Raw genomic sequence first — 14884 nt, 5'->3', positions numbered from 1 at the left:
CAGCCTCATAGCTTCATTTTGAACTCTTTCTAATTTTAGGAGGTTGTCTTTGAGATGGTGTTGTTAGCCCAAGTCCGTAGTCAATCACACTGAGGACGAGTGATTGGTATAGCAGGAAGAGGTGGCGTTGTTCAATACCTTTGGTTGCCATTGCTTTTAAGACTGAAAGGCCCTTTTTGCATTTGAGAACAGTATTTTCCGTATGTTTTCTGAAGGTCAGCATCCTGTCAAAGTGTATTCCTAGGTAGCGTAGGCATTCAGTTTTCTCGATCTGAATCCCGTCGAATGACACAGGTGGTGGTGATTTGCTCGCGGTTCTGTTGTTGAGGGTGCGTTTGGGCTTTCGCTGGATTGATGGAAGATCCTGTGTCTTTGCACCATTGAGCAATATCGTTTAGTTGTTTCTGGACGGCTTTAGTTCTTTTCTGAGAATCTTTCGAAGTTTTGAAGACCAGGCCATCATCCGCAAGAGTAAGAACCCGAGCTATTCAGTGTTTCAGGTTAGCCTCAGTTCCCCAACCGAAGTCGTCACGTGTAGACAACTGAGTTACCTAATAACTCCTGTCAGTGGTTGGGGTGAGGAAATGAAATCCGCCGGCGGAGAAGAGCCTTTCCGAAGTCGACACAATAATATTAATAATATTGATATTATATTATAATACCCTGCCAACGGAAACGGGGCTTCGAACCATGTGATCACCGTCTGATGAAAACTGGATTCGAAGTCTAACGCCTAACCGGCTGATTCTGACACGTAAGGCGCCTCTTGTTCAGTTACAACAACTGAAACAACTGAAAATTTAGCCTATCTTGACCGGCATTATAAAAATCAGGCTGTTCTCGAAGGCAAAAAATAGGACACTTAGGAAATCTTTCGTTAGACAGCGGTTGACGAAACTGGGTGTGGCTGTGCATTTGCCCGGCCGGGATGCACGGAATAAATGGGCTGTGACACTGATGTGCAGCAAAAATTAAAGCCTTGATAATCATACAACTTGAATAAATGAATATGAACATGAGGTGGTGCGCGCCAGTTTATGCTCTTTTCCAACTTAGGCCTACGTCATCAGTGGTAATGCTCTGTAAATTAAATGACTGATGATCAAACAATAAACGAAAACTGACGAACATGAGATGGTGCGCAACAGTTTATGCCCCGCTTTTTCCAACTTAGGCCAACGTCATGTTCATGCTCTGTGTACAATGCACTCTCGCCACATATCAGTGTGTGCATGTACGTTCCGTGTCAAGAAATAGCCTAAAAACGACCGAGATGTCTAGGCAGACGGATGACTGCCAGTCCCTATACTACTACTACTACTACGTGTGCATGTTTGCAGATGGACTGACGTCCGCTGTATGTAGGCCTATGCATGTATGCTGAGCTGGTTTAGGCTATGTTTGCCAGTTTGAGCCGGCGCGTGTGCGTGTATGTCTGCCTGTCTGTAATTAATAACTGATTTTTTGTTGTTGTCTGAATAATGTCCGAGGTTATTAGTCCCACCAGTAGTCTTGTGTAAGTTTGTGTGTGTGTGTGTGTGTGTGTGTGTGTGTGTGTGTGTCGCAACTTGACTCGAAGCACAGCATATAAGTGCGTGTTTTATACTGATGGGTGTGCGTCAGTACAGTACGTGCTTGCGTATGTCACGAACACAGTTAATAGCCGGGAAGCTAACGTACCACACACTTCACAGACACACACGCGCGCACAGAGAGAGAGAGAGAGATACAAAGACGTACAAAAATTTGGTGGTGACGGTTATTTCAAAATGCAGTTTTGGATGTGCCTCTGAGTTCATGTTTGGGTACATATGTGTGTTAAGCGTGCATGTTTAAATCACATAACTATATTGGTTGGGTGATTTATTCTCCCCTTCCCGTGTGTGCGTGCGTGCGTGCGTGCGTGTGTGTGTGTGTGTGTGTGTGTGTGTGTGTGTGGAGAGGGAGTCGTCCGCGCGCGTGCGAACTGAAGAGAGAGAGAACGCAGACGTATCACACAGAATTGGTATTTCAGTGATCTGGTGTTTTGTGTCACGTTACTGATCTGTATGTGTACACTGAGTACTTTTATCCGCAGTCGTAAAGTGCTTTGATCATATTTCACGGAAAAAAAGTACTTTACAAAATTCCGATAATGCATTAATTATTAATCTCTCTTATTTTTCTTCATTATCGTTATTAGGCCGACTGAGCACTGAAAAGGGATCGAATTCAGTTGACACATGTTTCAGCTTTACTTACACGGTCTTATTTCTAGTCGTGCGACTCAGTCGTTGTCACTTGTTAAATCTCTGCTCGTAGTGTTATCATCCTGCTCAGTATTCAGTGGTGATTGTTCGGCTGCAGACTAGTAACGTCTGAGGAATGTTCGCCCACTGGCAATCAATGTGCTATGATTGATTTTGCCGGCGGAGAAACTGAAGCCGCCACCCGGCCGCGGGGTGCCGTGTGCCGGCCGTGACTAAAGCCGATCACCTGTTGGAGACAGGTCTTCAGTTTTAGGGGTAACACTGTATTAACTGGTGTCAGTTGGGGAAGGATCCCGAGTGTAAACAAAGTGCTTCGCCACTTATAGTTCAGCCAGTGAAAAAACTACATGATTTACTTCTCAAGTTGCGGAAGACGAGGAATACCTGAAACTATATCCGGCGACCGTGAGGAACACACACACACACACTGACACTGACACACACATTCACCGTGCACACACACACACACACACATTCACACACACTTAGTGACACACACTAATTAACTTTTATCAAAAGTAAAAATGAGACGAGAGAGAGTTTTCTCAAAAACTGACGCAACTCGCCCATGCACCGCCGCGGCCGACTTCGAGGCAACTGATGATAACATTTATCATGACTGAAGAGAGAGAGAGACAGAGACAGAGAGACAGAGAGAGATGGGGGAGAGGGGGTAGGGGAGTTGCCCGTCCGTATTGTTGTCGTTTTCTTGAAACAGTCAAAATTATTATCATGACTGAGTACCGGGCTGAGTTTGATTGTCTGCGACTATGTAAGTTGCCAACCGTGACACGGCACCGGCTCAGTGCTGAACAGGACTGCGCAATTTCGAACACTGCACAAACTGAAAACAGCGCAGGCAGAAAACTGCGCAGCGTTATTGATGTTTTATTTGAGATTATGTTTATGCGATCTCAGTAGCACGTGATCACGCAACATGAGATTGTGCACGTCTCACTCGTCAGAATCGGTGGTCTGTCGGCAAAGCCGGCGTTCCACCGAAAACTGAACCAATTAACTTGATGATCTAAAAATAAATCGACTGACTGCTCATCGCTGGTTTTCGGGCATCTATTTTAAGAGCAGTCACATGAAGCAAACCGCACCGCGCGGCGTTCCGAAATAATAAAAGGACACTTTACGTCACGTCTAGACAGTGCGTCAGTTGACTACGGCGTAATAAGCCCTCACAAGACGTACACTTTTCAAGTGTCGATAAGTAAATCAGTGTTGTTGACAGTAAGATGTCCCGAAACGGCTAAGAAACCGGCACGGAATTTGATAAAATAACTGAGCTTATTCCAACCCCAATTCAACTATCAAATTAACGGCCAACAATAATTAATTATGTGACAGTAGAAAAAAAAATCACAATGCACATATGCGTGGTATGACATCTTAATTTTAAAATCAGTACTGTACACAGTGATAATTATGCTCGCGTCGTGCTGTACTGGTAGCCGGACAGAGCAAGCTCGATCATGCACTACAGTAAAGTCCCGTGCTCTCACACGGCACATTCGAGATAATTGTGGCGTGGTGTTCTTGGACTATAACAGTATGTCATTAAAAAAAAAAAGAAAAAGAAAAGAAAAGTCATTATAATACGAAGAAAAAAAAGAGCAAATATAATCAAACAGATATAAAAGGGGAAAACTGAGAATGAGGCTAGAAATTTAAAAGTTTTCGTAAGAAAACTAGACTACATAATTCAACTGTTTAGAAAGCCGGAAAGCCATTTACTTGGCATCCACGTCACACTGCAAAAACGGAAAACGCGTCCTGCTGACGGACATAACCATGAACATCGTTTCCGCGTAATTTGAAAATAAGGAAGTTTTAGTCACTCAGTCTTCGTGCAAACACACTGACACACACACACACACACACACACACACACACACACACCGTGCACATACACGCACAGAAAGAGAGGTTCATTCTTGCAACGGACAGTTGTTGTTTTTTTATTTTATTTTTTTAAGACAGAAAGAGCTAGAGGGGTTGAGGTTCACACTTTCAACAGAGAGAGCGCAAATGTCGTGTGGTGTGTGTGTGTGTGTGTGTGCGCGCGCGCACGCGTCCCAGTCCGAGGCGAGAGAGAATGTAGAGAAAGGGATCTGTTGAGGAAATCAACCTGCTGACGGACATAACCATGAACATCGTTTCCGCGTAATTTGAAAATAAGGAAGTTTTAGTCACTCAGTCTTCGTGCAAACACACTGACACACACACACACACACACACACACACACACACACACACACACCGTGCACATACACGCACAGAAAGAGAGGTTCATTCTTGCAACGGACAGTTGTTGTTTTTTTATTATTTTTTTTTAAGACAGAAAGAGCTAGAGGGGTTGAGGTTCACACTTTCAACAGAGAGAGCGCAAATGTCGTGTTGTGTGTGTGTGTGTGTGTGTGTGTGTGCGCGCGCGCGCGCGCACGCGTCCCAGTCCGAGGCGAGAGAGAATGTAGAGAAAGGGATCTGTTGAGGAAATCAAGGAACTGATAAGCACTTGTGTTGTTAGTTGATCTCTCTCTCTATATATATATAAAGAGGAGAGAGAGAGAATGTCGTGAGAGACAGAGAGATTGTTTGTCGCGGAAAAAAAGGGAAAAAGCACTTAAGTTGGTCCCTCTCTCTATCAAGAGTTTCTTTTAGTGTCATGTGGATTATCACCCTTCGTTACTGCTCCACCAACATGCCAATTGTCTGAAAATAGTATTTTGAAAAAGACTCATGTTTTATTAACAATTCATTTATTTCTCTCCAGTTGATGTTAATATTAGTTTTTCAGAGATATTCTTGCCTTCCTTAAAAACAAAAAAGCAAAACAAAAACAAACAAACAAACAAAATTCATTGACGAATTATGGGGGATAACTCTTTGCTGAAAACGAAAATACTTCCAGAGAGTAACAAACTAAAAACAACAACAAAATACAAAACAAAACAAAAAACCAATGCGAAAAACAACAACAAAAAAGTCCTAAAAAAACAACAACAAAAAACAAAACAAACAAGACACGACAAAAACAACAACACATAAACAAAAAATCACACACACAACAGAACTAAGCATTGTTTGGTGTCATTTACTGTACCATGTCAAACTTATGCAAACTAGGTTTGCCCTGCTTGGCCAAATTTCGCGCGGCTAACAGTGAAAAGACGACCCGTCTCTAAGCATTGTTTGCTGTGCATGCAAACCTCTATTTTGAGGTAAAAAATAAATAGCATAAGTTTACTAATGCAAGCACAAAATATTTGAATTAGTATACAAAGTTGAAAATAAGACAATGACAAGATGCTTCTTTTCCTTTCCATATGAAACTTTAAGACCTGGATTCACTGACAATGAATAAGAGAAACAGAGAATAATGCACTCCAAAATTCTTATAATTTTACCACTCGTGATCACACCCCTTGTGATCACACCCTGTGGGATATACACACCCACATACATCATCAAATATACTGATTACTCAGCCATGTAATCAATATATAAATATTTTTTTCCCTATCATTAAGACTGAGCATCAGTGCAATTTGTTCATTCAGTCACAAACTGTGTATCTTTATCTACCCAATCAGGTAGACATGTTCTTGACATTTCAAAATCAATGTCCATGCAAATGCAGATCCATGTATCTTTAGTACAACTGCCCTCTGTTACACTGATGTTGAGAAAAGAAAAAGCAACAACAAAGAACCCCACCCCACCCCCCATGTAACTGTGTCAGAAAAGTCACTGGTAATTCAGCTTCGTTGTAAAACTCAGAACCTGCTGATGAAACATTATAAAAACGAAAAAACACAAGGTCACCAGCTGCCGTGGTGAAGTGGTTAGTGTCACGGACTGACAGCTGGGAGGAGATGGGTTTGAATCTCAGCAGAGGTGGGTTTTTCAGCCCGTGGCCGGCTCCTACCCAGAATTGAGTGTGCTGTGGGCTTAAATGGGGAGACTGGGACCACAGTTGAGTGTCATCCACTTCAAGGATGCATCACTGGGTGTGTTGCTCTAATTACCTGACCAACACTGCAAGTGTCTGTATCTCTTGGGCCTGGTTAACGCTGGGGTATCATTACGACAGGAAGCGTAGAGTACAGCCTTGTCATGCAGTCCGAAACCAAAATGGACCTCCATAGCAATGTCGTCATCGTCATCGTCCTTCATCATCATCAATATAAACAAAACAGTCTCAAGGTCTGTAGCCTTTCATGCCCTGCTCTCATGATGACCTCAGTTTTGATACCCCTCCACTTCTGTGCCTGGGGCGAGTCCTGTCAATATCTTCAGTATCGGCACATTCATGGGGCCTGTTGTTTGAGGGACGTGGTGGCGGTCTCCACTCTGGGAGGGCTCACTCAGTCTGGCTCCGCGACTAAGCTATTATTGTCGTTAGTAGGGGGCTTAGTAGGTGGTGTCCAAAGTACATTGAATCAGAACAGGCACCACTGAACACCACCAAAGTGACTCAGCAGCAGTGCAGGGTCTCCTCTGGTGAGTGGCCTCCTGGTGACCTAACATTGATGGTTTCCTGCGGACTGCCGACGATGGAACTGTGACATACGAACCCAGGTGTGGTCGTGTTTAGGGGAATCTAAATGAGCAGCATGGGAGTAATGCCACTGAAATGGTGCAGATGATGGGGCAGCAAAAAAACAAAACAAACAAAAACAAAACCCCCCACAAAAACAACAACAACCAAAAACAAACAACAAAAAATACCAAAAAACCCCCACAAGTTCATCCTGAGAACAGATGTCATGAGATAAGTAATGTGGAAAAGTTCAGGTTTTAAAAGTTATTCAGCTAAAACCACAAAGCTTACGGTCTGAGGTGGGTGGTGTGTCCATCGAGATCGATGATGACCATCGTTGTCATCCAGCTGGGGGATGGGGGGAGGGTGGTGGTGGGGTGGGGGGGAGGATGCTCATGAATCTATCTGTGAATGCGCAGACGGCTGAATAGTCCAATCTGCGCACGAAATGTTCGCTGACAGTTGGGGCAGACAAAGACAGGCATATCATTGTCAGGGAGCTTGTTTGCCCGTGACATTCTGGCCTGCCTCTTCTGAACAGCTGCTGCAGTCCTGTTGGCCTCGCACAACTTGGCGCCTTTCTGCACAGCAGCGCGCCATTTGTCACGGTCCACTGCAGATTCCTCCCAGGAGTCAGGGTTGATATCAAACGCTTTAAGAGAGACTTTCAGAGTATCTGTGAAGCGCTTCTTCTGACCTCCGTGTGATCTCTTCCCTTGTTGCAGCTCGCCATAGAAGAGCCTTTTGGGCAGCCGATGGTCTGGCATGCGCGCCACGTGTCCAGCCCAGCGAAGCTGGGACTGCATCAGGATGGTGAAGATGCTGGGAAGGGTGGCTTTTGCGAGCACCTCTGTGTCTGGGGTCCTGTCTTGCCACTTGATGTTCAGTAGCTTCCTGAGGCATGTTGTGTGGAAGTGGTTCAGCTTCTTGGCATGTCGTTGGTACACTATCCAAGTTTCGCAGGCGTACAGTAGTGTGGGGAGAACTACTGCTCTGTAGACCTTTAGCTTGGTCTCAAGACTAATGCCTCTTCTGTTCCAGACATTTGCACTGAGTCTGCCAAAAGTTGCGCTTGCTCTTGCAATCCTGACGTTCACTTCATCGTCGATGGTTGCATTTCGTGACAGTGTGCTGCCAAGGTATGTGAACCGCTCCACCGCACTGAGTCTCTGACCGTTGACTGTGATGTTGGGCTCAACGTAGGGTTTCCCTGGGGCTGGCTGATGTAGAACTTCAGTTTTCCTCGTAAGGCCGAAGTTCCTGCTGGCAGTGGCAAACTTGTCGACGCTGAGTTGCATGTCAGCTTCAGATCCAGCGTTGAGGGCACAATCATCAGCAAACAAAAAGTCTCTGATGATGTCTGTCATGACCTTCGTTTTTGCTTGAAGCCTTCTGAGGTTAAACAACTTGCCATCTGTTCGGTACTTTAGGCCGATTCCAACATCGCCATCTCTGAAGGCATCAGTAAGCATTGCAGAGAACATGAGGCTGAACAGCGTTGGAGCCAGGACGCAGCCTTGCTTGACACCATTTGTGACAGCAAAAGGAGCAGATGTTTCACCATTATCCTGGACTCGAGCTTGCATGCCTTCATGGAATTGGCTGACCAAGGAAATAAATTTCCGAGGGCATCCATACTTGGCCATGATCTTCCACAGTCCCTCTCTACTCATGGTGTCGAAGGCCTTAGTGAGGTCGACATAGGTGGAGAACAGATCAGCATTTTGCTCCTGACATTTCTCTTGCAGCTGCCTTGCAGCAAACACCATGTCGGTGGTTCCGCGCTCTTTCCGGAATCCACATTGGCTCTCAGGCAAATGACCTTGGTCAAGGTGTGCTGTGAGGCGGTTTAGTAGGATCCTGGCAAGTATCTTGCCTGCGATGGAGAGCAAGGAAATGCCCCGATGGTTATCACAGGCTTGCCGGTTCCCCTTTCGCTTGTACAAGTGAATGATAGATGCATCTTTGAAATCCTGGGGGATCGTCTCTTCTTTCCACATGAGTGAGTACAGCTGATGGAGCTTCTCAGTCAGCACAGTGCCTCCATCCTTGTAGACCTCTGCTGGTATGGAGTCTGAGCCAGGTGCTTTGCCACTGGATAGCAGACGGATTGCTTTCTGGGTCTCAAGAAGTGTTGGCGGATCGTCCAGTGCTTCGTTGATGGGGACTTGTGGGAGACGGTCTATGGCTTCATCATTTATGGAGGAAGGGCGATTTAAGACACTGTTGAAGTGCTCAGCCCAGCGTTCGAGAATTTTCTCCTTTTTGGTGATCAAGGTATTCCCATCTGCACTGAGGAGGGGGGATGATCCTGAGAATGTGGGGCCATAGACTTCTTTTAAGGCATCATAGAACCTCTTCATATCGTGCCTGTCAGCATATCCCTGGATCTCATCAGCTTTGTCACTCAGCCACTTATCCTGCATCTGGCGTAACTTTTGCTGAACAGTCCTGCGGATGGCATCGTACGCATCCTTTTTTGATGTGGACTTTGGGTTGCTCAGGTAGGCTTGATGCAGACGGCGTTTCTCATCCAGAAGCTGCTTGATTTCATCACAGTTTTCATCAAACCAGTCTTTGTGCTTTCTGGTCATGGGTCCCAGGGTCTCTGAAGCTGTACTATAGATCAGCTCACGCAGGGTCCTCCAGTCAGACTCCACATTCTGGTTGTCCAGAGAGGCAGATTCCAGACGATCTTCCAGCAGCTCCACAAAGGACTGTTTGATGGTGATGTTATTCAGCTTAGCGATGTTGAGCCGTTTTGGAGCCTTCTGGCCTTGGGGGCGTCTCTTGGGCTGGATTCGAATATTCAGCTTCGAGACTACAAGGCGATGGTCTGTCCAACACTCGGCGCCGCACATGGTCTTTGTTACACGTACATCTTGCCTATCCCTTTTCCTGACAATGACGTAATCGATGAGATGCCAATGCTTTGAGCGAGGGTGCATCCATGACGTCCTGTTACGGGTAGGGAGGCAGAAAACTGTGTTGGTTATCAGCAGTTTGTGCTCTGCACAAGTCTGAAGCAAAAGCAATCCATTTGGGTTGCAGTGGCCCACACCGTGCTTTCCAATCACTCCATCCCAGGAGATGTAGTCAGAGCCAACTCTAGCATTGAAGTCCTCAAGAATGATGAGCTTGTCTGCTTTAGGGATAGCAGCAATGACAGAGTGAAGGTCCTCGTAGAACTTCGCCTTCACTTCATCCGGGTTGGTCATGGTTGGGGCGTAGGCACTGACAATGGTGAGGTGCTTCTGGCCCGATGCCAGTGGGAGTTTCATGGTCATAAGCCTATCGTTGACTCCCTTTGGGATTCCAGCTAGCTTGCTGACAAGTGCTGTTTTTACTGCAAAACCAACGCCAGCCTCACGTCGCTCTTCGCTTCCTCGTCCACTCCAGAAGAAGGTGTAACCAGATCCCCGTTCACAGAGCTTGCCTTCGCCTGCAAGCCGAGTCTCACTCAAGGCTGCGATGTCAATGTTGTATCTGGCAAGTTCGGATGCAACTAGTGCCGTTCTCCTTTGGGGTCTGTCCGCGTTATCTCTGTCCAGGAGAGTCCTTATGTTCCAAGCACCAATGGTGAGAGGAACGATCCTTGTTTTTTTTCTTTTCTTTCTTTTTGTTTCGACTGCTGATGTAGGGTCCCCGCCAGCCGCGGTATGCTGGCCAGGGTGATATGGAGCAGGCAATTTTTAGGGCACCTTTTCTAGCTCCTTCCTCATGCCAGGGAGGTGAGCGGTGCATTCCTAAAGAGGGCTGCTCAGACGGCTGCCGAGCTCCATCGCTGCTCCTGTCGACGAAGAACGACCCTATAGCCTGAGCCGCCTGTGTGCAGGTCTGCGGCTGCGACTGCCAGTGTACCCACACCTGTCGTTTCGTCGCTCGCCTGTCACCACAGGACTTGGGGGTGATGAAGTGATGAAGGATGAAAGGTCATTTTGGATGACTGATGACTTGCGCAATGAGTTTGTTTAAAGTGAAGAGGAGTTGCGCAACGTCGACCTCACTCTCTCGTCCGGGTCCACCAATTTCCAGTGGCAAGACTAAGTCGAGACGACTGGAGGATGAGCACGGATGCAGTGGATGACCAAGATATCCTTTCGGTGTCTCATCTTGCTCTCTGCACTCCACAGTGCGTTGCTGTAACCGCCTTCCTCTCCGTTGAACCGATAGGTTTCTTCCGCAGATTCTGCCGGATCCAGACTTCGCATGCATGGGTAGACACACCCCGGGGGCCGACTGCGTGTGGAATGCACACAGCACAGTGGAGCTAGATGGCCGTCGGTGGCTCTCCTGAGCCAACGCCCTTTTATGGATCTCCATAAGGGTGTCTAGCCACCCGCCTCACCAGTCCCGGAAGGGAGCAGTGGGAGTGCCGGTTTAGTCGCCGGCAACCCGACCCTGAACAGGTTGTACTGGATTACAGGTTACCAGTAGCAGATCTAATGACCTGACCTGACCTCGGTCTGAGGTACAAAATAGCTGAACTGCAAAACACGGCCACACTCAAAATTTGATGATGAACCACTTGTCCAAGAACTATGACAACTCGTTTTACGCATGGCACACACACACACAAATGATCTGTATCTAAAGGTGTCTGGTCAACATGAAGTGGATTAACCAATCACACAGAATTCAGTCAACAAAGGTTTCCTGTCCCATCTTCTGTGCTGTTCCAGTAGAACTGCATTCATATCTCCTCCCTTCCCTGCACCAAATCCTTCATATGTTCCTGTTTTCACAGCAAAATATGTTGAATAAATAAACGTATGAAAAGTGCTATCTGTCTCCTTCCTCAATTTTTTTCTTTGAAAGGAGAAATCAAAGGATGCTTGAAAGTTCTGGGAATGAGCAGGACAGACTCTGGAAGTCTTTCTTTTCTCCTCCCCCCTCCCCTTTTTTTTCTTCCATCGTTACTTTCCTGCTCTCTTTCTGTTGACTTTTTCTTTTTTCTTGTGTGTCTTTTTTTCATTTTCATTTCCCCCCTTTTTTTTTTCACTTTCTTATAATCTATCCTCCTCTTTCCTCAATAATTCAAACATTTTTCTTTCTTAATATTTTGCATGAAACAAAGTTTAAAGTTGATACCAGTTTAGCAAAGACAATATACATACTGACATATATCTAAAATAACATGGTATACAATACATGATGGTCAAACACTTGGTATGTTTTCATCCAATTAACTTCATTATATTGTAGCTAAATTCCATACCTTCGGTGTCATAGGAACATTTGTATACAATTAACTTAAAGGTGTTGCATTATTTGTCAAGTGCCTTTTTAGTGTTTTTTTCTTTCTTTCTTTCAAATAAGAATTCACCCAGCCCCTTTTAGGGGTCTTATTTACAGGTCTCTTGCTCTGTCAAGCCACACACAAACACTAATATTTTTCAAATATGTTTCAGTGCAAATTTTGTTAGTTTATTTGTTGATATATTTGCAATCCTTCGGTGTAGTATGATATAATAAGACATTTCTTCCAAGAATCACAAAGTCACAGTGTTGAAAAACATACTTATAATAAAATCTTAATGACAGTAGGACTGGTCTGACCATTTCATTAGTCAAGTACCACAGGTTGCACAACTATTTTGGATAGTTTAGTCTTGTGTGAGTGCAAAGGATTCTGCATTTGAAAAATCCACATTTTAAATCTCCTTCCTCTCTGTCAAAAGTATTCATCCCTTGCTGTTTATCCTAGCTCTTTTAACAGAATCCTATCCAGACTTGTTTTGTTGCAGTCCAAGGAATGTCATTAGTCCAGTTTTTTGGTGTGTGTGAATACAGCAAATGAATGGAAATGTGGGACCAGAAGGTTGGAACAAATGTTGACCTGGGAGACCGTGAAATTCTCCACACTGACTTTACCCACATGGCACTGCTAAGGTTTGAACAGCTGTAGACCCAGCAGACGTGCATCCAGAGCATGGCAAACCAAGCCACCTACTGACTGTAATTATTGCTTCTTTTGTTAGTTATAGATCTGTGTCTGCACAAAGATACACACATACTCCAAATCTAAGAATCGTATCATGGAAGAAATAATTGAAAAATACTGACAATTTCTGGTGACATTTTGTGACCACTGCTAAAACTAGGCTAGAGTCATAAGTGTTAGATTTTCAATCTGACGGTCTGAATCCTGGTCATGGCACCTAGTGGGTAAAGGGTTAACAGATTTTTCCAATCTCCCAAGGTAACAGCTCTGCAGATTTGCTAGTGCCTGAACCCCCTTCATGTATATAAGATCAAATATGCATATTAAAGAACCCGCGTCAGTGTTCGGTGGGTAATGGAAACAAGAATATACCTGACATACCCTGACCCCCTGAAAACTGAGGACAGAGGAAAAATAGTCATACATGCGACAGCTCATTTGTGTACACAGTGAACGAGGGAGCTGCAGCCCTTGAATGAAGAAGAAATCAGTGACTGGTGGGTTAAGGTATTTTTTCTGTCTTCCAAGACAATATTTGCAGACCTGCCAAAGCTTTAACCATCTTCACCTGTGTGTATACACATGCAGAATATGAAAGATTCAATCACATACAAGTTTTTTTGCTTGATTGATATGGATACTTATATAGCGCCTGTCCTTGGTCAGAAACCAAGCTCTAAGTGCTTTACAAACACGGGGTCATTTTCACAACAGGCTGCCTACCTGGGTAGAGCCGACTGATGGTTGCCACTGGGTGCTTATCATTTGTTTCCTGTGTCATTCAATCAGATTTCAGGCACGCACACATACACAATCATGCAGGCATGTAACATTTTATGTGTATGACTGTTTTGTTTATTTCCCCTGCCATGTTGGCAGCCATACTCCATTTTCGGGGGTGCGGGGGGGTGCATGCTGTGTATGTTCTTGTTTCCATAACCCACCAAACGCTGACATGGATTACAGGATCTTTAACATGCATATTTGATCTCCTGCGTGTGTATACACACGAAGGGGGTTCAGGCACTAGCAAGTCTGCACATGTTGACCTGAGAGATGGGAAAAATCTCCACCCTTTACCCACCAGGTGCCGTCACCGTGATTCGAACCCGGGACCCTTAGACTGAAAGTTCAATGCTTTAACCATTCGGCTATTGCACCTGCAAATTCCTATAATCTGTCAGTTTTCATTTGATTTTGGAAATATAAAACAATCTAACAATCACATCCTTCAAAATGGAGAATGGTTGCCTGAATGGTGGTGGTAAAATTGATAAAGATGGTGACACACTTAAAAGCCCACTTGTTTCTTTTACTGGTGAAGACAACTGCTCGACAAATCTTCTGATTTTTTCTTGCTTAAAGTGAATAATTATGTATTTATGTGCCGTCTCAGTCTGTCCTGATTATGTATGATGTACATGGTGGAGGGGAAAGTGAAGATAGAGTCCTACCGGATGACGTGGTGGTGCCTTCCGATTTTTCCACATTTTGAATAATGCCATTTGAAAAATAATGACAATTCAAAACCAATGAAAAGCGTGCTTGACTCCCGCGTGAGCTGTAACAAAACGGGAGCCTCAACAAGACTGGGTAGTAGAAATTAGAGTAAGTTGGAGAAGAATCTCTGTCTGAAACTAATGAAAGCATCTTTGTTCTTGATGATCGCATTTCGTGTAAATGCAGAGAGATAAGCCTAATGCTTCATTGCTAGTTGTTTTTTTTGTGGCCAGAATAAAAGAATCAAACAAACCATCGGGATGTCTAAACAGTTATTCATACTAATACAAACAAGGACGAGGCGGTTTCCCTTCCATCTTTTCAATCGATGTCATGTCCATCTGATGTCAGCTATCGAAACAAAGGAAAAGGAGAACATGCCTGAAAACCGGAAAATATAACCGGAAGTCTGACCAAAACAAAAATGCAGATTCTGATTGGACAATTGAAGTGACACTAGAAATCTCTACGTAACGGTATTTCGGTTATTTTTTAAAATAAGATTTTTAACAATTATTATTACTTCCTTTCGTCTCATTTATGTCCGCAAATAGACCATAATATTTGTAAACAATTTTTCTTCAAATGAATGTGTGAACGAAGAACACGAGTCCATGGTCCCATTGACTCATGGGTAAT

This window comes from Babylonia areolata, chromosome 12 (genome assembly GCF_041734735.1).
Source record: "Babylonia areolata isolate BAREFJ2019XMU chromosome 12, ASM4173473v1, whole genome shotgun sequence".
Taxonomy (NCBI): domain Eukaryota; kingdom Metazoa; phylum Mollusca; class Gastropoda; order Neogastropoda; family Buccinidae; genus Babylonia; species Babylonia areolata.
The sequence above is the reverse complement of the archived record's forward strand: the minus strand, read 5'-3'. Positions refer to the sequence as shown.